This window comes from Coregonus clupeaformis, unplaced genomic scaffold (assembly GCF_020615455.1).
Source record: "Coregonus clupeaformis isolate EN_2021a unplaced genomic scaffold, ASM2061545v1 scaf0221, whole genome shotgun sequence".
In the NCBI taxonomy this organism is placed as follows: Eukaryota; Metazoa; Chordata; class Actinopteri; order Salmoniformes; family Salmonidae; genus Coregonus; species Coregonus clupeaformis.
Genome location: NW_025533676.1, coordinates 14980 through 42317, shown reverse-complemented (window position 1 = coordinate 42317; position 27338 = coordinate 14980).

The following is a 27338-nucleotide window of genomic DNA, read 5'->3' as shown; positions in this document are numbered from 1 at the left end:
CTGCTGTCTGATTGAGAGGTCAGGTTGATCTGGGCCCAGCTCTTTCACCCGAACTTTCTCTGACAAAGTTCTCCTCTCAAACGGATCTTGGAGGAGAGATTTCACCGAGTTAGGGTTGGGTCTTGGAGGAGTAACGTTTGCGCTCGCCATTGTCGTCTAGTAAAAATGGCGCCACTGGAGCCCGGTCCTTATTTTATCAGGGGCGAGCTTGGGGCGATAAAGTAATCGCCCTCCTTGGATTCGAATTAAAATCGCTGATTAGCTACATTTTATGTCATACATTCATATCTTAAATTAGCAATTGGCTTAACTGCTACGTAGACCCGCCTCCTCGGGGCACTTTCTGTATCGCCCAGAGCTGACGAGGCGTTTGACAGGCAGAGGAAAGGTTGCGAATATGATTTTCTATCATATCTTACACATATTACTGTGTGCATTCCATATTTCAAACACACAAATATTGACATACTGATGTTTTTATTATTATTATTATTATTTTTATGTATTTTTTATTTTATTTTTTTAAATAATTTTATTTAAGGGGGCGGCGCCCTAGCGCCCTCTATCGGCCAGCCGCCACTGCCTTAACACAAACTCTACCAGAAGTGAGTCCCTATGTAATGTGATGTAATGTTTGTCGAGGTACCCCTTATTGGTTTGTTAACATGACGAGAGCCCTGAGAAAAAGACCAGGAGAGAGAGGGAGAGAGATAAATGGGAGAAAGAGAGAGCAAGAGAGAGAGAGAGAGAGAGAGAGAGAGGAGGATCCTCCAATTGATGGAATGGATTAATGGCATTGCTTGCAAGCTAGGAGGAGATTTTGCTCACAACAGAGTAGACCATCAACAACTCTTGTGCAGTGCAGCTTTGCTACACTACGGAGAACCAATTAGTGATTATCAAGTCATCATACTCCGTGTTGAATATACCATTGCATAATGCACAGAGTATAGTCTGCCTTGATGTTTCACAGCATTCATTAATTGACCATACTGTTTGTAATATTCAGAGTTTTTAATCTATACTGAACAAAAATATCAACGCAACATGCAACAACTTCATAGATTTTACTGAGGTACGATTCATATAAGGAAATCTGTTAATTTAAATTGTATTTATTTATTTTATTTTATTTCACCTTTATTTAACCAGGTAAGCCAGTTGAGAACAAGTTCTCATTTACAACTGCGACCTGGCCAAGATAAAGCAAAGCAGTGCGATAAAAACAACAACACAGAGTTACATATGGGATAAAACAAAACATAAAGTCAAAAATACTAGAGAAAAAAAATATATATACAGTGTGTGCAAATGTAGCAAGTTATGGAGGTAAGGCAATAAATAGGCCATAGTGCAAAATAATTACAATTGGTATTAACACTGGAATGATAGATGTGCAAGAGATGATGTGCAAATAGAGATACTGGGGTGCAAATGAGCAAAATAAATAACAATATGGGGATGAGGTAGTTGAGAGGGCTAATTTCAGAAGGGCTGTGTACAGGTGCAGTGATCGGTAAGGTGCTCTGACAACTGATGCTTAAAGTTAGTGAAGGAGATAAGAGTCTCCAGCTTCAGAGATTTTTGCAGTTTGTTCCAGTCATTGGCAGCAGAGAACTGGAAGGAATGGCGGCCAAAGGAGGTGTTGGCTTTGGGGATGACCAGTGAGATATACCTGCTGGAGCGCATACTACGGGTGGGTGTTTCTATGGTGACCAATGAGCTAAGATAAGGCAGATATTTGCCTGGCAGTGATTTATAGATGGCCTGGAGCCAGTGGGTTTGGCGACAAATATGTAGTGAGGAGCGTACAGGTCACAGTGGTGGGTAGTATATGGGGCTTTGGTGACAAAACGGATGGCACTGTGATAGACTACATCCAATTTGCTGAGTAGAGTGTTGGAGGCTATTTTGGAAATGACATCGCCAAAGTCAAGGATCGGTAGGATAGTCAGTTTTACAAGGGCATGTTTGGCAGCATGAGTGAAGGAGGCTTTGTTGCGAAATAGGAAGCTGATTCTAGATTTAACTTTGAATTGGAGATGCTTAATGTGAGTCTGGAAGGATAGTTTACAGTCTAACCAGACACCTAGTTATTTGTAGTTGTCCACATACTCGGGGTGCCAGCAGCATTCGATTGAAGAGCATGCATTTAGTTTTACTAGTGTTTAAGAGCAGTTGGATGCTACGGAAGGAGTGTTGTATGGCATTGAAGCTCGTTTGGAGGTTTGTTAACACAGTGTCCAATGAAGGGCCAGATGTATTCAAAATGGTGTTGTCTGCGTAGAGGTGGATCTGAGAGTCACCAGCAGCAAGAGCGACATCATTGATATACACGGAGAAAAGAGTCGGCCCAAGAATTGAACCCTGTGGCACCCCCATAGAGACTGACATAGGTCCAGACAACAGGCCCTCCGATTTGACACATTGAACTCTATCTGAGAAGTAGTTGGTGAACCAGGCGAGGCAGTCATTTGAGAAACCAAGGCTATTTAGTCTGCTAATAAGAATGCGGTGGTTGACAGCCTTGGCCAGGTCGATGAAGACGGCTGCACAGTACTGTCTATTATCGATCGTGGTTATAATATCGTTTAGGACCTTGAGCGTGGCTGAGGTGCACCCATGACCAGCTCAGAAACCGGATTGCATAGCGGAGACGGTACAGTGGGATTCGAAATGGTCGGTGATCTGTTTGTTAACTTGGCTTTCAAAAACTTTCGAAAGGCAGGGCAGGATGGATATAGGTCTGTAACAGTTTGGATCTAGAGTGTCACCCCCTTTCGGGGGCATGGGCAAGTTGCAGCGGAGGGTGCAGAGCTGGTGGCCGGGGTAGTGGTAGCCAGGTGGAAAGCATGGCCAGCCGTAGCAAAATGCTTGTTGAAATGCTCGATTATTGTAGATTTATCGGTGGTGATAGTGTTTCCTAGCCTCAGTGCAGTGGGCAGCTGGGAGGAGGTGATCTTATTCTCCATGGACTTTACAGTGTCCCAAAACTTTTTGGAGTTAGTGCTACAGGATGCAAATATCTGTTTGAAAAAGCTAGCCTTTGCTTTCCTAACTGCTTGTGTACATTGGTTCCTAACTTCCCTGAAAAGTTGCATATCGCGGGGGCTATTCGATGCTAATGCAGTACGCCACAGGATGTTTTTGTGCTGGTCAAGGGCAGTCAAGTCTGAGGAGAACCAGGGGCTATATCTGTTCTTAGTTCTGAATTATTTGAATGGGGCATGCATATTTAAGATTGAGAGGAAATCACTTTTAAAGTACAGCCAGGCATCCTCTACTGACGGAATGAGATCGATATCCATCCAGGATACCTGTGCCAGGTCAATTAGGAAGGCCTGCTCGCTAAAGTGTTTTAGGGTGCGTTTGACAGTGATGAGGGGTGGTCGTTTGACCGCGGACCCGTTACGGACACAGGCAATAAGGCAGTGATCGCTGAGATCCTGGTTGAAGACAGCGGAGGTGTATTTAGAGGGTAAGTTAGTCAGGATGATATCTATGAGGGTGCCCATGTTTACGGATTTAGGGTTGTACCTGGTAGGTTCCTTGATAAATTGTGTGAGATTGAGGGCATCTAGTTTGGATTGTAGGATGGCCGGGGTATTAAGCATATACCAGTTTAGGTCACCAAGCAGTACAAACTCTGAGGATAGATGGGGGACAATCAATTCACATATGGTGTCCAGGGCACAGCTGGGGGCTGAGGGGGGACTGTAGCAAGCGGCAACAATGAGATACTTATTTCTGGAAAGGTGGATTTTTAGAAGTAGGATATCAAACTGTTTGGGCACAGACCTGGATAGTATGATAGAGCTCTGCAGGCTATCTCTACAGTAGATTGCAACTTCACCCCATTTGGCAGTTCTATCTAGATGGAAAATGTTGTAGTTGGGGATGGAAATGTCTGCATTTTTGGTGGCCTTCCTAAGCCAGGATTCAGACACTGCTAGAACATCAGGGTTAGGGGAGTGTGCTAACGCAGTGAATAACTCAAACTTAGGAAGTAGACTTCTGATGTTAACGTGCAGAAAACCAAACCAAGGCTTTTACGGTTACAGAAGTCAACAAATGATAGCTCCTGTGGAGTAGGAGTGATACTGGGGGCTGCAGGGCCTGGGTTAGCCTCTACATCACCAGAGGAACAGAGGAGGACTAGAATAAGGATGCGGCTAAAGGCTTTAAGAACTGGTCTTCTAGTGCGTTGGGTACAGATTTCCGGGTGTTGTAGAATAGATTCAGGGCATTATGTGCAGACAAGGATATGGAAGGATATGAGTACAGTGGAGGTAAACCTTAGCGTTGGGTAACAATGAAAGAGATAGCATCACTGGAGGCACCGATTGAGCCGGTCTCGGCGTGTATGGGGGGTGGAACAAAGGAGCTATTTGAGGCAGTTTGAGAATTACTTTGGGTTCTATATTGAAATTGTATAATAATAACTAACTGGAACAGCAATAGGCAAGGCATATTGACATGGGAGAGAGGCATAAAGCAATCACAGGTGTTATTAGAGAGAGCTAAGACAACAACTGGTAATAAGGTCCAGTGAACATCAATATGTGAGTCTGTGAGCAGTTTGAATTGGTGCTACAGCACAGCGAGCAGGAAGCACGGCTGTTGTTTGCGTGTGCTAGTGGGCCGGGGCTAGCAGATGGATCTTTGTGGTCGTCACAACAGGAAGCCTGTTGAAACCACAGACGATTACGTCGGCAGACCATTCGTGATGGATCGCCGGGGCTCCGTGTCGACCCTAGGAGGTCCCGTCCGGTTGACAGAGAGGTAGATAGCCGGGAGATGTGCCTGACTCTAGGCTAGCTCAAGGCTGATTAGCCAACAACAACATCCATTTGGTTGCAGCTAGCTAGTTGCGATGATCCAGTGTTAAAAGGTCCAGTGATTTAGTGATTCCGGCAGAAAATCCGATATGTTCTGGGTCGATAACGCGCTGTGCAGACAGTGCAGACTGGCCGATAATAGTCCAGACTAGAGCTGGCTGGTAGGTAGTGCAGGCCACGGACAATGGTGAAAAAACACTAACGGTGGCTAATAGCAAGTAGCTAGTTAGCTGGCTACTCCCGTCCGGTAGACAAAGAGGTAGATAGCCGGGATATGGGCCTGGCTCAAGGCTAGCTCAAGGCTAACTGGTGCTTCCTTCTGGTGCAGTGGTGATTAGCCTACAGCAACATCCATTCGGTTGTGGCTAGCTAGTTGCGATCCAGTGTTAGGGTCCAGTGATTCAGACATATTCCGGCAGAAAATCCAATGTTCTGGGTGAAAACCGCTAACGGTGGCTAATAGCAAGTAGCTAGTTAGCTGGCTAGCTAGTTTCAACTGGATATTCTAGATAAAGGTGAGTAAATAATAGAATCAGTTCCACATTGAGTGAGGCGGGTTTCAGGAAAGTATATTTAGTAGAAGGATGAAAAGTGTAATAGGGAAATATGTACGAAAAAAAAAAAAAAAAAGGCTATTTACACGGACACACAACAAAGAACACGACCGCACTACTACACCATCTTGGATATATTAATTAATTAATTAATTAATTAATTAGCCCCTAATCTATGGATATCACATGACTGGGAATACAGATATCCATCTGATGGTCACATATACCTTTAAAAAAAGTAGGGGTGTGGATCAGAAAACCAGTCAGTATCTGGTGTGACCACCATTTGCCTCATGCAGCGTGACACATCTCCTTCGATTAGAGTTAATCAGGCTGTTGATTGTGGCCTGTGGAATGTCGTCCCAATCCTTTTCAATGGCTGTGCGAAGTTGCTGGATATTGGGGGTAAGTGGAACACACTGTCGTACACGTCGATCCAGAGCATCCCTAACATGCTCAATGGGTGACATGTCTGGTGAGTATGCAGGCCATGGAAGAACTGGGACATTTTCAGCTTCCAGAATTTGTGTATAGATTCTTGCAACATGGTGCCATGCATTATCATGCTGAAACTATAAGGTGATGACAGCGGATGAATGGCATGACAATGGGCCTCAGGATCTCATCACGTTATCTCTGTGCATTCAACTTGCTATCGATAAAATACAATTGTGTTCGTTGTCCGTAGCTTATGCCTGCCCATACCATAACCCCACCGCCACCATGGGGCATTCTGTTCACAACGTTGACATCAGCAAACCACTCACCCACACGACACAATACACATGGTCTGTGGTTGTGGTCTGCTGGACGTACGGCCAAATTCTCTAAACATTAAATTATCTGGCAACAGCGCTGATGGACATTCCTGCAGTCAGCATGCCAATTGTACGCTCCCTCAAAATTTGAGACATCTGTGGCATTCTTGATATGCCACACCTGTCAGGTGGATGGATGGATTATCTTGGCAAAGGAGAAATGCTCATTAACAGGGATGTAAACACATTTGTTCAACAAACAAAACAATTGTGCATATGGAACATTTCTGGGATCTTTATTTCAGCTCATGAAACATGGGACCAACACTTTACATGTTGCGTTTATTTTTTGGTTCAGTGTAAATCAGCTAGTTAGCTATGCTGTTGAAACAATCTGACTAGTTTTTACCTGTGATTGGAGTTTGTTCTGCTGCTGACATCTGCCTCTCAGGCTAACTAACAAAGTCGAATTGAAGCCTTCTCTGTTCCTGATCGTAAAATGACAAATGCAACTCAAAAAGGGAGCCACTACTACACTACCGTTGGTAAATGTAAATGTACAGATACAAACTTGAAACCACTGATGACAATTTAGCTCACGGGATGAAACTCCTTGACAACAGAACAGTTGTGAGTAGCTTGATTGTCCGTTCCATATAGTAAATTTTACTTTGACCTGTCCTGTTTTTAGGATATGTTGTTTGTTAACATGTCAGCACATTTTTTATTTATTGGGCGCCATTTAGGTTAGGCTATTTGATCAGAGAAACCTGCATGATGTAAAACGTTTCAGTGTCATTATATTGTCATACATTTTATCTCCAGCCTGTAGTCTACAGACAAGGCCACATACTCCTTCTACCATATGCTATATCTGCTACATGATTTATGTTAGATACATTTTTTTATGGCATTTTGGTGGAGCACTGCAGCGATGCGTCTCTTCAACAGCACCCTGTAGAGGCGCGCTAGGAATGGACAAGATAAATATTGTCCATTCCCACTTCGACAAAGTGGGCACTGCTTATCACAGGGTGGCATCAGCGCTCACATAAAAAGCCCATATGCCACTGGTTGAGAGAAATTGTCATTGTTTTGGGGCAGAATTATGTGAGGTTTTATGTGTTGTTGGACGTGTGTCTTGGTCAGTTTAGCTTATAAAATGCCATCCTCGTCAATCTGCCGCCATAGGCGGCCGCCTAATCCTGCCTAATGAGCGGGCTGTCCCTGACCGTTGGGCGTTAGTAGTGTCTGCCTACAGGACGAGTGCTGTCAGTGCGCTTGCATTGGGGCAGAGGAACGGGGGAGGGGAGATTTTCCAATATATATATATATATTATATTTTTAAATTAGCTAGTTTGATGGTCAATTCATTGAAATAACAAAAAAGAAAATAGACTAAAATGAAATAAAAATGTAATAATTAACATTACGCCACCAATCTGAAAAGGGCACTTTTGTCATGAGAGGGAAAAAGGGCAGCTGCTCAGACACCATTAAACCTCCATCTGTGCACGTGCCTGGCTGTAGTTTTTCCAGTTTTATTTTGTAGTGGTTCACAACAAGCTCCAGTTTCTGCATCCTGTGTTTTGCTGCTTTGGCTTTCCCATCATGCATTTAGTTTACTCCCAGTCCAGTCCTGGGGGGCATCTTTGTGTTTTAACACAACACTTGACTTGAGTAAAGTTTGTCTGACCTACACCAGATGCAGTTGGAGAGAGACAGATAAAGAGAGAGGGGGGGGGGAGAGAGAGCGAAAGAGAGAGTGAGAGAGAGAGGAAAGGAGAGAGGGATAAAGATAGTGTGAGAGAGAAAGAAAAACAAAAGACAAGAGGTGGTGGGGGTCATGTGAAAATATGTATTTGAGGAGAGAGAGAGCGAGAAAGAGAAGGAGAGGTGGGGGTGTTACTCTTTCCCTCTCCTCCTTGCTGTAAAAAGCCACTGCCTGCATTCCTACTATCTCCTGCTGTCAGCTAATGGACTCCTAGGGACTAGAACTCTGTTGTCCTCTGGTCTGCAATGAAACATTTATGCAAGGACCAATATACTGCATAAGTCTTCCCAGAAGAGAGGAAAACATATGCAGGTCTAATGGTTAGCAGCACAGGTGGAGGGTAAACTCAATACACAGAGAAAGGGGGGGGGGAGAGAGAATGTGCCCTGTGCCTCAACTTGTATTTATGACGTGATATAGTAAGCAAAGGTAATTTGAGCTATTCTATAGATTACTTTGTTGTCCAATGTACATGGATGTCCAAAGAAAAATGACATACACTTGGTGTCATGATCGTTGAGAGACGGGTCGGACCAAGGTGCAGCGTGAAAAGCGTACATGTTTATTCACCCAAATAAACATACAAACAAAACAAGAAACAACGTAACGTGAAGTCCTCCGGCTATACACATACAAGCCTACACGGAACATAAACAAGATCCCACAACTAAGGTAGGCAAAACTGGCTACTTAAGTATGATCCCCAGTCAGAGACAACGAGCGACATCTGCCTCTGATTGGGTATCACACCCGGCCAAACATAGAAATATGAATACTAGAATCCTAAACATAGAAATTCTAACATATAGTTTCACACCCTGACCAAACTACCTAGAGAATAACAGTCTCTCCAGGTCAGGGCGTGACACTTGGAGAGGTTGGAGCAGTGGACAGCTATCCTACGGAGCTATTATATATAGGGCCCTGTGTAGCTCAGTTGGTAGAGCATGGCGCTTGCAACACCAGTGTTGTGGGTGCGTTTCCCACGGGGGGCCAGTATGACACATGTATGCACTCACTAACTAAGTCACTCTGGATAAGAGTGTCTGCTAAATGACTAAAATGTAAAAATATGAGCTATTAAATGGCATTATTATCTTTCTACAAATAGTACAAAAGTAGGATACTTGTGAACCCATACACACTTGAGCCTCAGCATGCAATCTCTTCCATTCAGACAGCAAACAATTACCCCTTATTGTAGCCATCAGGAAGCGGAGTACAGTAATTGCAATCGTGGACCGCTGTTACGAAGAACGTCCCCCTGCTCTGAACCCCTTGAGAGCCCCCGATGACCCTCCAACTCCTAATCTTGCCCTTACCTTGCCCCTTCCATTTATCCACCCCTTCCTCCTCGACCTGGAGGGATGACCTGATCTGTCTATACATAGTCACTCTACCGACGTCCGACATACACTTGTCACGGTGTCACTAATCAAATTGCATGCGGTGTCACCCAACTGGCTCTGTTTCGATGGTCAAGGATGAGGGTTAGTTAAGTGGGTGTTAGCTGCTGGATGAGCCAGGCTGTGTTTGCTTGTTCACTTCGGCTTTCTACAGCAAGCCTATTATCATGGGCCAGCAAAGTGTTTACAACAGTAGGCACAACCGTCCTGCAGAGTTACAATCCTAGTACACTCAACAGGGTCAGTTATTGGCACAATGAGAATCTACTAAATATATCAGAGGATGAGACCCAATGGATATATTGCTGTCAGCTTGCCGGTGCACACTTTCTTCCACTATCACCTTTCCCAGCAATGAATGTTTGGTGTGGTTAACGGGTTTGGATTGTGTTTGTGTGTGTGTCTGAAGCAAATGGCGATTGATAAAGGACACATAAGTGGACCAAGTGGATGGTGAGGAGAGATGTGATGATTCAAAGTGTCTCTTTGACCACTGGAGGAAAATGTGTTGACAAGGTGAAAAAGTGACAACATCCAACACACAAAGGCTGCTATGACGATAGAGTAGGACACAAATGGGCAGAATTGGGAGATGGGGGAATGAGGAATGATAGATAGTAAGGCCACTTTGGTTTTCTTTCATTGAGAGATTGGCTTTGAGAGGAAGGACAATCTTATTAGACCTTAATGTCTGTGCTTGTCAGAGAGCTTGCTGCCAGACAACGGCCATACTGTGAATGCACTATACTGAGTTTAGAAAGTGGTGGATGTTTAACGGTGACCTGGCTGGTTGTTGACAGGAAGAGAGGAAGAGAAAGACAAAGACAGTGAATGAATGATGCAGCTGAAGATAATACATATATGGGAGATGTAGTTGGAGATAAACATTTTTGCTGCCACTTAATACCTGGGCATCCTAGCATTTAAGTAAATAAAAAGGATGCTTCATAAGGTCGTATCGACTGCGATTGTCATCCTCCCTCGGATATACTTTTGAAGTTTTACTGGGATGGGAGTCAATTGAGGTTTGGGGAAAGAGCACGTGGTCTACTACTGCAGTGGCCCCCGAAATAGCTCTACCCCTGAGTCCCTTCCCTGCCTGCCTGCCTGCGTGCGGGTCCTGTCGGCTCAGCCATTCTACATTTTCATGGATCACTTCCCTCAGCATTTCCTTATTATACCGACATCATCAACAGGGTGGAAGTAAGAAGGGAAAAGGCAGCAGCGCCGCACAGGACAGATCGCTCACTTTGATGATGCGTCTTTGATGTGCCTTGGCGTTGGCACTGTTTCAGACAACCCGGCTAATTTGACAGCCCACTTCGGCATCCGTCGAAGTTGCGATGCAGGCGTCGGGGGAAAAAACAACAACAGCAGCAATCAAACATGAGGTTTACAGGCAATCAATCACACTAGAGCTGGGTGATATGGACAAAAATGCTTATCGTGTAAAATTGCCTGAATTGATGCGATAACGATAAATATAACGATAAGTTTAGAACATTAATCTGCACCACAGTTTTTTTTTAAATTATCCTTTAAACTACTACTACTAGTTTTTATTGAATTTCAAACGTCACATTTCTCTATTATAGGATACTTATCGTAATGAACAACATCAGCAAAATGCCTGCGATAATGTTTGGTATGGTTGGTGTCGATAATTTTCAGTTTATTGTCACAACTCTAAATCACACTGTTAATGGGTTTAAGATTAAGCAATTGGTCTCCTCGGTCTTTGAGCTGGACATCTCTCTGTGATCTGCCTTGACAAATCATATTGACATAGTTATAGAGGCTGGGGATATAGGTCTTTGATCCCAAGAGCCCGGGTTGCATTTGTGATCCATGTTAATTAAAAATACAAAGAAATGCATAGGATTTCATCCAAGATATGTATTCCCACTGTAATTCCTTCTCATTCAGGCTCTGGTGGCAATTTGTGATTGGCTTCATGGTTGACACCACACCACTGCCCTGTGGCCCGCTTGAATATGAGAGTGAGATTGCGTCCCGAAAATTGTTGAATTGCCGTCACGAAAATGGGGTACTGAATTAGTTATGAATAAATATAACTATCATAGCCCTAGTGAAGTTGAAACTAGTAAATACAGTATGCAACCCTCTTTGACATCCATGTCCTTCTGTGTAGTGCCTTTCTGCTTCAACCTTCATCCTAGGTACCTCTTCTCACATAATGTTACCTTGCAACCCACACAGCTGTTGTCGAGCTCTCCATCTTGTAAATATAACCCCCATGACTTCAATTGTAAAGGTCAATGCAGATGACAAATGAAAACATTTAAAGATGAATTTACATGCATTTCACCTTATCTTGAAATGTGCCACGTTGATCATAATAGCTTGACATAAACCATGTTTCCATTCAACCTTTTTATGTGATGTCGGATAAAAGAAAATCACAACAGGCCAAATTTGACGGTAAATTTTCCAAATGTTGACAAAACAAAATACGCTAGACAAGCTGGGATCTTTTTGTGTCAGTAAAATTAATTATGCAAGAAATGGCGGTGGAATCACTTTAATGCACAAATATTGATACACTGTAATAACCATCAAATCGAAGTAAACTTGTTGTGTGGTCCTCCCACTACGACTCGGGAAATCATTGCAGTTTGTTATGCTACAGATGAAATAAGTTATGATGAACTTCACAGGTGGTGAAAGTGCAAGGTGATGAGCTTGATGCTCCGTTCCAATTAATATCGACGGTCTTGTTCTGGTGACATGATAATTGATGTTTGGCTGCTGTTTGCCAAATAAAAAATGTCTCTCTCTTTTGTCCATAATAACCTCATCATGTAAGATATAACCACACTGTATGCGAGCTGTTGGCTAGAGTGCACGTGCCAATACCAGAGTGGGCACATTTGCTATATAACACTTTTTTTGTTGTTGTGACAAAACCATCAGTTGAGTTGAAAATGTGATAAAAAAAAAACATTTACCTTGTATATTTTATTCAGTACATGGGAATTTAACCGCAAAAGTAATTTTTATGTGCACTACGTTATAACGCACAGCCTTTTATCCGCAACAAGTCAATTTGAAGGTTACATCTCTGGTGGAAAATGTGTGTTTTTATGCAGATTTCAGAATATTCATATTAAAATCTGTCGCCAATTGGATGGAAACCTACTTACAGTGTACAATTTCCTCATACCACATCATATCTCCAGAAGGCATTACATCACATTGGTTGAGTTCCAGGTCGTCTTGTTTGCAGTGGAGCTGCACATCTCAGAAGATTGCATTGTCATATTGATGTGGTTCCTGATATCATTAACCCAGGGTGACTGCATTAAAGTCATCCTGGAACACGGTCCTTCTGACAGAGAACCCAAAGTCAATATTTTAAGATAAAGGGAGAATGTGGATACATTATGAAGAGCACCGCGGCCAGTAATAATGCATGCAAAACAGATGTTAAAGGAAGGAGAGGAAGAAATCCTTATGTCATTAGATGGATTATTGGCTACAATTGGAACAATTAAATGAAGGTGGCTCAGTGAGATTAATTGAAGTCCGCTAAAGGCCCGGGCCGTGTACTCCCATGCCTCAGTGCAGTAATGTAAGCCCGGCGCTAGCCCAAAGTATTCATCACCATCACATCTAATACCCTTTCGATAATGTTGCAACACGAAGGTGGTATTAGTCAGACATTCTACCCCAAACATTAAAACACTGCATTATTTGAAGGTTTTGGAGGGTTCTTTTGGCAGCAGGTGCTATATTTGTGACTCATATGATGGAATTTTATCTAACCGATTTAGGCATATAATGAGGAACTGGGACATAAATATACAGGACTGTCAATGTAGTGCAGACATATTGCTCCAGGAGGTTGATTAACACAATAGTTTTGATAAGGTACTCAAGTTGTGATATGAGACAAGTGTGCTTGGATGATGGCAAGCCTCCATGGTGGCTCCAAACAAAGGAACCACAGGACACAAAATGGCCGACTGTTAAGGACTAATAAAAGGACTGAGGAAACAGTTTGACTAAGAAAAGTGACTTTTTTCATTTCACTATATATTAATAATTGTCTTAGTAATTGCATGGTTGTTGTTTACGCATATTGTGATGCACTGATACCGGCTGTGTGAGAGAAAAGGGATTTTTAAAAAGGGCCAATTTGTGTTGAGTATATACACAATTTTGCGTCTTCATACAGCTGGCAAAAGTTGATAAAGAACCATTTTCAACTTCAAAGTCCTTGTGTGAACCTTCTAAGATCAGCAATTTGTTCAAGAGCGAACAGTAATTTGCCCCGGGACAACAGCTTTGAAAAATCAGCTGTTTTCATGAACAGACCATTTTGTTGTTACTGGGAAAAACACACGCTTTTGCACAAAATATTGCACCCATATGCTGTGTGATACAACTAATGTATTCCACTGCCTTGGGATGAGCTAACCTGAGGGAATATCACCAATGCCATTTTCTCGATTAAACAGTGTTCATCTCTGAATAATTATGCATGTTATTAGTATTTCAAGCTGCAATAGCTACAGCATGTAAGGGTATAAATAATATGATGATATGATGTCTTCATTTAATTATTTATCCAGATGCATCATACTTTCATATTACTATAAGTTATTGCTTACACAATGCCCAAGTACTCATTGCCTGTTTGTCTGCTTGCCTGAATGGGTGGTAAAGGGGCAACCATCCATTAGCAGCCATTTATAATCATGTTACATGGTACATCCCCACTGTAGAATTCAAATCAAACTCACACTGCAGAAACCCACCCAGCAAACTGACAGCATGTTTAATATTAGACCGGGTTCTTGGCTCCAACACTCTATATTAAGAGAGGTCACTGAATTCCCCTCAGAGGAGTTGTAATGTTATGTATTGAGGTGAGGAAGAGAACATTTGACCTCATTGGTAGGGGTTAATGCCAAGGGTGGTCACATGTCAAACTGGGTCATGGAAAACCTCTGCAGCTGTCTGGATATGAAACGGTGTGTGTGTGTGTGTGTGTGTGTGTGTGTTTTGTGTGTGTGTGTGTTCGTGTGTTTGTGTGTGCACATTGCATTGTGCATTCTAGAATGAGGAATGGTGGGCACTTTCATTACTAGAGCACTGAAGTACATGCAACTATATTACAAAGAATTGATAACGAGTATTTGCCAAAAGAAAAAAGACAAGTGTACAAAGAAGAGCAGAACAATATCACGAGTCATTATCTACCATGCTTTTGAAATCCATACTTTAACACAAATCCCATCTTTAGAGACATTACAAAAGGAATTTTCCCCTTGAAGAGAGAGAGACATATTGACATGTCTGCCAGACATTTTTGCTACCTTTGAACAGTGGAGTTGAGTGAAATGTCAATTGGCACATGTCAACTGAAGGACAGCTAAGGTGCTACATCTCAAACTGAATACTGCAATCCAGTGTTCACTTTTCCCTCATGACACCTGTGACTAAAACCAATATAAAACACTCAACAAGCCAACCGGATAACCACAATGTAGCAAAATCAACATACAAAAACAGTGTGCAATTGCTTGCTATGTGACTACGTTCTCTTGGGTGAACTTGCCTTAGGATAGTTAATAAATTCATTTTGATCATAGATTAGTCAGAATTACCATTCAATGGACAATCAAACATCATCATCATCACTCTTCCTCACCATCATCTTCATAATTTATCACTTAGTCATCACTTAGCTTTTTTTCCTTTAGCTCATCTCTAACCCCATGACTGTAATTAACACCAATAATTACATTTAATAATCTACCTTAAATGACAACCTGGGGTTGCCTGACAATGACCGATAGGGTTGATCTTCCTAGCTGAGCACGGCTCTGTCGTCACTCAGTCATTGTGCAGCCCAACATCCACCCACAGCAATATTCCTAAAGCTGTCATTACATCTATGGAATATAATTACTAGCCTGCATTCAATCTAATCAATGCTCCCAACTGGCCTCTATTTTCTGTAATTTCTATTGGCAGCTATTGGATCCGAAGCCATGAATTAGCCAGAATGGCCTCATTTCATCATGACCATATTGCTGCAGTGAATATAGATTTAGGCTGTGTCTTAAATGACACCCTATTCCCTGTATAGTGCACTGCTTTTGACCAGATCCCTGTGGGCACTGGTCAAAAGTAGTGCACTATGTAGGGAATATGGTGACATTTGGGAAACACCCTTAGTGATGCACATCTGTCAAGCACTCCTTGTAGATAAACCGGAAAGATCAGTCTACCTGGGGCATCAATGGATTCTTAAACAATTTCGAACTGCTAACAGATTGGTGGTGACCAATATCCAATTGTGTTACACCTTTGTGAGTTACACCTTTGTAATGTTGGCTGCATGGGGCTCTTCTTAGTGTTTGATTGTTTGATTTTTGTCCTCAACAACAGCCAAATGGGGGCAATTGAGGCAACTGATTTTCAAGGACATGATCCATGTTGGGAAAACAACATTGTTCAATCTGCTTCCTAATTCACTAAGCACCGGGAGTCTAAGAAACCAAAGCAAGAGAGAGAGAGAGAGAGAGAGAGAGAGAGAGAGAGAGAGAGAGAGAGAGAGAGAGAGAGAGAGAGAGAGAGAGAGAGAGAGAGAGAGAGAGAGAGAGAGAGAGGGGGGAGAGGGAAAAGAGACATAGAGAAAGAGACATCTAGAGGTCCAAATGAATGTCAGAATAAGGAAGAAAGAATAAGGCAAGAAGAGTTGCAGTGAATTTTGACTGCCGAGGTGGGGAAACTAGACCTTTAATACCAAGTAAAAGAGAACATAAAATGTAGACAGAGATAGACAGACAGACAGATATCAAAAAATGCCATTAAAGCAAGGGAACAGAGAGACATAAATCAAAGAGAGAGAGAGAATTGGAGAGTGTGAAAGCAATAGAGCGGGAAGGAGGGAGAGAGAAAGGAGGGAGAGAGGATAGGAGAGGGGGGCAAGCGGCCGGGCCTAATGTCAGACTGACAGGTGATAAAGATTAGGTTGTCAGAGTACAGGAGGGGCTGTCAGCGTGCTGGTGTGTAAGCTTCGCTTCCCGCTGACAGATACAAGAGCGGCATTGTGCACGCCAGGAAAAAAGAACACTGCAATGTACACTTAATTTGAGTATTGAGCAAAGACTCAATAAGGTGTAGTACTTGCCTTCTCCAGACAGAGTAAACTGTCTTCAAGTATTAAAGTATCAAACCTTGTGTGCATATGTATTCACCCCTTTTGCTATGAAGCCCCTAAATAAAATCTGGTGCAACCAATTACCTTCAGAAGTCACATAATTAGTTAAATAAATTCCACCTGTGTCCAATCTAAGTGTCACATGATCTCAGTATATATACACACACCTGTTCTGAAAGGCCCCAGAGTCTGCAACACCACTAAGCAACGGGCACCACCAAGCAAGCGGCACCATGAAGACCAAGGAGCTCTCCAAACAGGTCAGGGACAAAGTTGTGGAGAAGTACAGATCAGGGTTGGGTTATAAGAAAATATCAGAAACTTTGAACATCCCACAGAGCACCATTACATCTATTATTAAAAAATTGAAATAATATGGCACCACAACAAACCTGCCAAGAGAGGGCCGCCCACCAAAACTCACAGACCAGGCAAGGAGGGCATTAATCAGACAGGCAACAAAGAGACCAAAGATAACCCTGAACGAGCTGCAAAGCTCCACAGCGGAGATTGGAGTATCTGTCCATAGGACCACTTTAAGCCATACACTCCACAGAGCAGGGATTTACGGAAGAGTGGCCAGAAAAAAGCCATTGCTTAAAGAAAAAAATAAGCAAACACGTTTGGTGTTCGCCAAAAGGCATGTGGGAGACTCCCCAAACATATGGAAGAAGGTACTCTGGTCAGATGAGACTAAATTGAGCTTTTTAGCCATCAAGAAAAACGCTATGTCTGGCGCAAACCCAACACCTCTCATCACCCCAAGAACACCATCCCCACAGTGAAGCATGGTGGTGGCAGCATCATGCTGTGGGGATGTTTTTCATCAGCAGGGACTGGGAAACTGGTCAGAATTAAAGGAATGATGGATGGCGCTAAATACAGGGAAATTCTTGAGGGAAACCTGTTTCAGTCTTCCAGAGGCTTGAGACTGGGACGGAGGTTCACCTTCCAGCAGGACAATGACCCTAAGCATACTGCTAAAGCAACACTTGAGTGGTTTAAGGGGAAACATAGAAATGTCTTGGAATGGCCTAGTCAAAGCCCAGACCTCAATCCAATTGTGAATATGTGGTATGACTTAAAGATTGCTGTACACCAGCGGAACCCATCTAACTTGAAGGAGCTGGATCAGTTTTGTCTTGAAGAATGGGCAAAAATCCCAGTGGCTAGATGTGCCAATCTTATAGAGACATATCCCAAGAGACTTGCAGCTGTAATTGCTGCAAAAGGTGGCTCTACAAAGAAGTGACTTTGGGGGGGGGTGTATAGTTATGCACGCTCAAGTTTTCATTTTATTTTGGTCTTATTTATTGTTTGTTTCACAAAAAAATATATTTTGCATCTTCAAAGTGGTAGGCATGTTGTGTAAATCAAATGATACAAACCCCCCAAAAATCCACTTTAATTGCAGGTTGTAAGGCAACAGAATAGAAAAAATGCCAAGGGAGGTGAATACTTTCGCAAGCCACTGTATATAGTTTATCAGTCTATTATTAGACATGCCTCACACGTATCTCACTGTCTGTACATACCGATGGAAAACAACGTGATACATGGGCTGACAGGGTTCAGTGTAGTTTTTTAGTACTCTGAATGAGTGCCCTTCTACTGTGATATGAAATCAGTGATACTTGGACATGGAGAGTGAAAGTACAGTTGATGTAGAAAACTACAAAGACCAAAACTACCACTCTTGTTCTAGAGACTAAACACTACAACACTCACATGGCAGTAGCACCATATTCCAAAAGGCACAGTGCTTAAACTCTTGACCCAGCGTTCCTGTCTTCTGCTCAACGCTCGGGTGGTGAGCATATGATTAAGCCAAGGTCAGAGTCAAGAGCAAACCTATCCGGCACGGGAGAGGAGGCAGGGTGTTCTAAAAAACAGAGGGGGGACAGTTAGAAATTGATTATTGTACGCTTAATTAACACAATCCCTTTGTCTTCAGGCTCCGACGGAGGCAATTTGCAGGCGTTCTGCAGGAAAAGGCGAGTAGCCGATTAATTAAACGCTCCAAAAATGGGTGTCACATATGGGAGGGAAATTGACACTTTTTGATATAAAAAAAAACAAAATACCTCAGGTTGGGGAGAGGAGAGGAAGGAGGGGGGGAGGGAGGGAGGGATAATTGTTCGACATTGAGGGCAGGGAAATGGCCTAGTCATATACTCAACTTCTAAGTTACTTGGTCGGAGGGGCAGGCTGTAACGTTTTAATTACGGTCTGAAAAAACGGGGAGCAGTCATTGAGTAGTAAATAAAGAAGAGGGAAGGTCAGGCTTGTGTGTATATATACTGTCTATGTGTGTGTGTGTGTGTGTGTGTGTGTGTGTGTGTGTGTGTGTGTGTGTGTTTCTGCCTATGGGCCTCCTTTAAACTACACTCACTCCCATTATTGCAATATTGTTTCAATTATGCACACACAAATTACAGTGAGGTGATAAAAATGGAGTGAATTGGATTTTAAATGATGAGTATGCCATTATAGGAGGTCTGTGGTCTATAGGCTCATACCTTCCTACCGCATACTGGGACCAGATACACAGTCCTATCTCACATACAATACCTCTACTAGCATATCACATACAGTATTATATTGTAAGAAAGCAACATTTCCTTTAACATTTGGTCAATTAGCAGACACTCTTTGGAGTCGGTGAATATAACTAAGTTAGGTAAGACAACCACATTTCACAGCCATTGCATGTCAAACTTTCCACAATAAACTATGCTCACTCCCACTACCGCCTATGTCATTCATTCTGATGACAAATCATATGAAATCAAATTGTATTTGCCACATGTGCCGAATACAACAGGTGTAGACCTTACAGTGAAATGCTTACTTACAAGCCCTTAACTAACAATGCAGTTTTAAGAAAAATAAGTGTTAAGTAAAAAATGGATGAGTAAGAAATAAAAAATAATAATTAAAGAGCAGCAGTAAAATAAAATAACAGTAGGGAGGCTATATACAATGCAAATAGTCCGGGTAGCCATGATTAGCTGTTCAGGAGTCTTATGGCTTAGGGGTAGAAGCTGTTAAGAAGCCTTTTGGACCTAGACTTTGCGCTCCGGTACCGTTTGTCGTGTGGTAGCAGAGAGAACAGTCTATCACTAGGGTGGCTGGAGTCTTTGACAATTTTTAGGGCCTTCCTCTGATACCACCTGGTATAGAGGTCCTGGATGGCAGGAAGCTTGGCCCTAGTGATGTACTGGGCCGTACGCACTATAATAATAATAATAATAATAATAATAATAATAATAATAATAATAATAATAATAATAATAATAATAATAATAATAATAATAATAATAATATACAATTTAGCAGACACTTTTATCCAAAGCTACTTACAGTCATGTGTGCATACATTTTTACGTATGGGTGGTCCCGGGGATCAAACCCACAACCCTGGCATTACAAGCACCATGCCCTACCAATTGAGCTACAGAGGAGTAGTGCCTTGCGGTCGGAGGCCAAGCAGTTGCCATACCAGGCAGCGATGCAACCAGTCAGGATGCTCTCGATGGTGCAGCTGTAGAACCTATCTGTCATACCAGATAACATTTATCGCATTGTTTTGCTTTATCTTGGCCAGGTCGCAGTTGTAGATGAGAACTTGTTCTCAACTGGCTTACCTGGTTAAATAAAGGTGGAAAAATAAAAAATAGAAATTCATATGGCCCTACAATATCTACAAACATATTTTTTCCAAGTATGACAGACAAGTTTACTAACAAGGCAGAATTATTCAAAAGAAGATGGACACCACCAAAGATTTATACTGAACCAAAATATATAGAATCCTAAGTAAATTATCGGATCTTTATGGACACCACTTCTAGTTGCACTACAATATTCAAGACAGAGTGCACAACAGTGCAAAGAAACAGCTAGTCAGAGAACATAGTAGTAGCAGGTGTATACATATTGTGGGATATTTATCTTCATGTCATGGAGCCACACAGAGGTAAATTGAAAGCTATTGTTTACTTTAAGTCCTATTAGACCTGAGCTAGTCTATTGTTTGGGGAAGGTAAGTCGATATCATAGTTTGGATTGTTCATTCTCAAGTCTACCCTCTATTCTGCACAGCCTCCCCTAAAAGAAAACACACACACACACATTCATGAACAAAAACACACACACACACACACACACAAACACACACAAACGTGACCCTCACTCCCCCACACACCTTACCCCCGCCCCTCCCCCTACATCCCCTCCCTCCTTCACCTCCCTCCTCTTCCACCGCAGGTCCTTCCCTAGATTGAACTGCCAGATACCCCAGGAGCTGCCAACTGCATCTATTCAGTGAATAAGTGCTGGGACAATCCCTTCTTTAGATAGGAGAGCAGCACAGCAACAATAACCCCTCTAATGGCTACAGTTTGTCTCAGTTAAGGCATGTACTGTGTGTGTGTGTGTGTGTGTTTGTTTACTGTGTGGGTGTGTGTGTGTGTGTGTGTGTGTGTGTGTGTGTGTGTGTGTGTGTGTACGCACTTCAGTGTGCATTTCCCCTACATATTGTTCTTCATTCTCTCCATTAGCCCTGTGTTGTTCAATCAACTCCTGCCTCCCCTCCTCCTCCGTGATCCTTTGGTCCTCCACTTGTCGGTTTGTTTTCCCATTAAGTACAGAATTACAGTCTAGTTTCCCTCCTCTTCATTTGGTACCCTGCGAGAGGCCATTGTTCCCCTCTTCATCATGGCTCGGCAGTCACAGCAGAAGGAGAGGCTCTACCGACTCTGGGTAAGTGGAATAAGAACTGTAATTTCTTAAACAATGTTCCACAATTGCATGCTGATTTGTCTACCTGAATGGTGCCTGCATGTGCCCAAAAAGAGGTACAGTATCCCCTCCACCCCCTTTTTTAATTTTTTTAAAATAGTTTTTAAGTAGAGTGGAATTCCACTTATTTCCAGGTAATTCCACATATTTTCAAGCTTTTATTTCGATTAGAAATGACAAGGGGATACAGAGGTGGAGAGGGGAGAAAGTTGAAAGGGTCAACTTAGGGATTGAACTCCATTGGGGAGTCACATATGTTGAGAGCAGGGAGTGTTTCCACTCAGCCACTAGCGCACAGAGTACAGCTTTCCTATTGGAATCGCTAATAAGCTCTTCATTGCGACTGTTCCTATGTGAACAACCTGTTTCCAGCGCTTACATGTATCTACTCTAAGCTAATCACCATGCAGACTCAGACTGTGTCCCAAATGGTACCATGTACCCTATATTTGTACCCCACATTAGGGACACAGACACAGCATATTTGTCATTAATATATCACTCTGTCAAGGAGGAGTTGGTAATCAGATACCAAAGGTCAACCTCTGCTGAGAAATACAGTGGCCAGGCATGAGTCATAGATATAGATAGATACCTGGCTGGGAGGCACACAAATACACACACACACACACACACACACACACACACACACACACACACACACACACACACACACTCACCCATTAACATTCCACCATGGTTTCATCATCATCATCATCATCATCATCAGGCCATTTGTGGTCTCTCCACCATGTCAAACACACACTGCATGTGGTTTGAGTGTGTGCCTATGACCACAAATAGGGCTGTTGCAGATGCCAAGGAAATTGTGTTTCATTGATGTGTACAAATGTTGTGGACATCCGACTGAAATAATCATAACATATTTACTGATGACTCTGGAAAAGATGATGAAAAAATGTATTTCTAAACATGAGATTAACACACACCTGTGAAGGCACACAGACACACACTGAAAAATAGTGCCACCTGTTGGAAAGTGGTGCCGGTTTAGTAAAGATTCAACTGTCCCAGAGTCCCAGTAAGATGATTGATAATGACCAGCACAAGACAGGGATATGATATGATTTTTAGGTGATATTGCCCAGCCCTACACAGTATAGTATATACAATAGCAGCTATAAGGTGCTAGCAATGGACTAATATCATAAACATATATACAGGGCCAACTAGCATATGTAATAACTTAGCACGCTAGGCTAGCAGGCCAAAGGTCATGGGCTAACATAGCAATAATATAATCAGCACCATTAGTGGTAGCGGGTTAGTATGCTATGTGGCTAACAATGATAATATCTAAACAAAATGCATGTTGGATAAGGCCATGGGGGCCGCCATTTTAGGTTGCATAACAATAACAACAACAGCAACGCTGCAGTTCACAAACAATGTTGTGCTTATCACCCTCACGACAGTCAAGCAATGCATTCCTCCAAGAGTCATTCACAATATAGTCTGGTTGCGGCCACAAATAGACTTTGTTTGAAATGTATCAAGAAAAAATCATATTTGTATGCCTAGCATTCAACAAATGTACATTGTTTATAACACACTTTTACAAGTCTCATTCACAAATGACAGTGCCAATAAGCCCCTTATCTCAGAGATCTGTATATAATGATGAGATGCACATTTCTCCACCCTAACAATGGGAGTCGTTGTCCCAAAGGCGGGAAGGCAGGCGACAACCTTAGGTTAAAAAAAAGGCCCATACAAACGCATTGGGCTTATTTTGGACAGATTTTGTCTGGAATGAAACCTCTCGCTTTGCCTCTTCCTCTCTGCTTATGGTGAAAGAGAGACTTGTAGAATCATGACACTTTAGAGTTTTCAGTTCATCGTTCGCCAATAGGGGGTCCTGTGTGCTCTGGGCAATGCTTCCAAAATGAATGAAATTAGTCGAAAGATTTGTTCTTTTGACTGAACGACCCATCACTATCTGTCATTGCTTGCTGAAAACTGAGCCCGGACTGTGCTTTTATACTTGTCCGGGTCCCACCTGCCAATTGGACAGATGCCCTGAGGAGATGCAGATGGGCAGGGTCAAAGCTGGTGATGGGCAGTCAAATGTCACTGGAGAGCTCCAGAGGTGCAAACAGACTAGCCTGTAAACTATGGGGACCCATCCCCCGCCTATGCTCTCTGCAGGGTGAGGGAGTCAGGCAGAGTTGGGGGAAAGTAGGCTACTTGTGTCAAGCGTTAGAGAGGGCTTTGAGTTAGTGTTCAGGAGAGGGACTGTAAGGGTTTTCCACACACACACTGAAGTACAGCAGGATCGAAGCGCCTACAAAGGCTGTTCTTGTTACCCTTTGTAAAATGGCAAATGGCTGCAAAGGGCCAAGCTGCACAGATCAATGCTTCTCCAGTCATTTAGATTTGGATAAAGCACTCATAGTGTATCCCACATGGCACCCTATTCCCTATACAGTGCACTACTTTTGACCAGGACTCTATGAGCTGGTCTTATGAGCCATGGTCAAAAGTAGTGCACTACATAGATAATAGGGTACAATTTGGGATTCAGCCAGACACAGACACAGCTGCCTCAGGATTGTTCAATTTCTCTCCACTCCAGTGTCATCCGGCCATTCAAGCACCTCAGCGGAAAAAGGGTGCGGCGAGCCAAGCAGAACTCTCAGAGGTACAAAAGAGGAGAGGAGAAAGGGATGGAATGCAGAAGAGTGGCAGTCTAAGAGAGAGATAGACTAGTGAAACAAGACGTGGACAGAAGGGAGGATAATGCATGATGTTAGGGATGGGATGAACAGGCTCTGCAATCTGCACTGATAATAACCTATTGGTTTTCCTTCAAAAACGTAAAACACATTTTTTTCAAATATATCAAATAGCCTATGTATTTGACCCACGTCTACTAGCTACAACGTAGTGTGTCCCTATCCCTATTCTAGCATAAGGAGGCCTTGAGCCTTGAACATTATGCTCAATTATCTTTACTTGACCCCTAACCCCAATCAATATTGTCAACAAACCTTTTACCACTGAAGTCTGGAGTGCCCAATATCGACCCCTGTGCACTACGAAGTCCACTTACTCGACAAGGGCTGACGGATCCATCTCTCTAGGGGTGGGTATCTGCTAATCAAACATCTTGTGTGTGTGTTTGTGTGTCTTTGTGTGTGTGTGTGCATGCATATGTGTGGTGTGTGTGTGTGTGTGTGTGTGTGTATATATATACTCATTCACAGTGCAGTTCATTAATCAATGCAGAACGACCTAAGTGCAAAGTTACACACAGTTACAGGCATGTCACAGAAAGACCTAAATGGTCACTGGATCCCTGTGCAGAATAATGGAGATATGATATGACGCATTGTTAGTGGGTGGCAGATAGACCACTATGGTATACCCCAAGAAAGAGAGGTGTCCCAGTGAGACCCAGATAAAAGGAAAACAGAGAGGGGAGAAAGAGAGGGGGATGAGAGAGAGTGAGAGAGAGAGATAATAGTCAGTGGGAAATACACAAAGCAGGTGGAGGGGATTCGAGAGAGAGCGAGAGAGAGATCTAGAGACTGATAAAAAAAAGAGGAAGAGAGCGAAATAATAATCACAATGGGAGATAGACACAAAGGAGGTGAAGAGGATATGAGAGAGAGATAAATCAATGTGATACATAACTATTTGACAGTCGGGCCTCCGAGTAGCGCAACAGTGAGGTGTCACTACAGACCCGGGTTCGATCCGGGAGACCCATGAGGCAGCGCACAATTGTCCCAGCGTCGTCCGGGTTAGGGGAGGGTTTGGCCAGCTGGGATGTCCTTGTCCAATCGCTCTCTAGCGACTCCTTGTGGCGGGCCGGGCGCATGCACGCTGACTTCGGTCTCCAGTTGTACGGTGTTTCCTCCGATGCGGCTGGCTTCCGGGTTAAGCGACCAGTGTGTCAAGAAGCAGTACGGCTTGGCAGGTTCGTGTTTCGGAGGACACATGGCTCGGGAGTTGCAGAGATGGGACAAGACTGTAATTACCAATTGGATATCACGAAAAAGGGGTAAAAAGTACAACAAAAAAACTAACTATTTGACAGTCACAACACATATCATGACCATTGATTAACACTCCAGTACATTAGTCGGATGAGAATGACACACACACACCATTATGGCCTTTGATAACATCAGATGACTGAAGTGTCCTCTTAGTCGAGAAGTAACACAGAGCCATGTTCTAATTACAAGAACAGTTTGCACATTTTCCCTGTCACAGCTTGTGATCACCTGGAAAAAAGCATTGTCTATATAGAGTTGCACTGATAAACACGCACGCATACTATTGCATGCATGAAAACAATCGCTAGTGCACGCACACACACTTCAAAACTCACCAAACCTATCTACTGCACAGTTGCTTTGACACCACTCTGACATAAGCTTAACCATTATCACAAACGCTGACATAAAATGACAATTTACAATAAACAACAAAGTGCAATTCCGACAATCACTCTTGGCGTCTCCAGTGGGGTTCCCCAACCTCATTCATATAGTAGACCCCATTACTGGGTAATCCGTACTGAGCCCTGACACTTAGCTATCAGAAAGTGTGGAACAAGGAGGAGGGGAAGAGAAGAGAAAAAAGAGAGGGAGGAGAAAACAAGAGGACAATATGGCTTGTAATCCTGTAAAAGGATTAAGCGCTGGAGCATCTTCAGACACAAGGGCTAAGTAGCAAATGGCACCCTTTTCCCTATTTAAGTGCACTCTTTCTGACTAGGGACCATAATGATCTGGTCAAAAGTAGTGCACTACAGTGAGGGAAAAAAGTATTTGATCCCCTGCTGATTTTGTACGTTTGCCCACTGACAAAGAAATGATCAGTCTATAATTTTAATAGTAGGTTTATTTGAACAGTGAGAGACAGAATAACAACAAAAAAATCCAGAAAAATGCATGTCAAAAATGTTATAAATTGATTTGCATTTAAATGAGGGAAATAAGTATTTGACCCCCACTCAAACAGAAAGATTTCTGTTTTGACTGGTACTGTATATCCATTGATTATTGAAGAATATAACTTATAAATGACTCATGAGCTTAGTTCAACTGTCTCACTCCATGAGAACCCAAAATATAAGCTTGTTTTCCCCAATGTTTGTAAACATTGTAAATGTAAACAAACACTGTATAGTCTCATAACCTGGTTAAAACAATAATTGTAATATCATGGATGGTCAGTCATTGCATTCATAGTTATGTCTATTAATCTGAGAGTGGTTACATTTCTCCAGAGCCATTCCTCAACTTTTTACCAAAACTGAGGTGGGGCAACCGTTTTGTTATTGTTTCATCTGTGGATTTATCCTTTAAACAGCTGCATATTATCAAGATATCAAAGTGTCACCAACAAAAAGGTAAACAATAGGCTTATAGCAAATGCAGCATATGGCATTCATTTTTCACATGTAAATAGCACTTTTCAGTAGTGCTCAAAGCATGCCATTCCATGAGCGCAGCATTTATTGTTCAACTCGAATCAATGAGCCCAATCAGTCTTTCATGACAACAAAATCATAAACAACAGAGTAGGGCTGGCTAATAAGTCCTTAGTTTTGGGGTTATGCTCAGTTTGGGTAATCCAAAAGTTGCGTTACTGATTACAATTTTGGACAGGTAACTAGTAACAGAAACTGATTACATTTAGAAAGTAACCTACCCGACCCTGAAACTAAGGTACCAGTGAGGATTTCCTACACTGGACAACTTGTTACAGCTGTTTCATGGCATTACATTAAGATATAAGGGGGATCATAGCTATATTCAATAACATTTTTAATCCTTTATCTTGACGGATTTGTCCAAAATCGTGTGACGGAAAACATTACTTTTATGTCCTTGCATTTATGGCAGTGTAAGTTGTCGTTATATCATAAATTAAGCATTGATCAGTTAAATTAGACATTGAATGTAAACCATGTAAGAATCCTGCTGTCAGATATTTTTTTATATTGAGATCTCAGAAATGAAGTGCAACTACG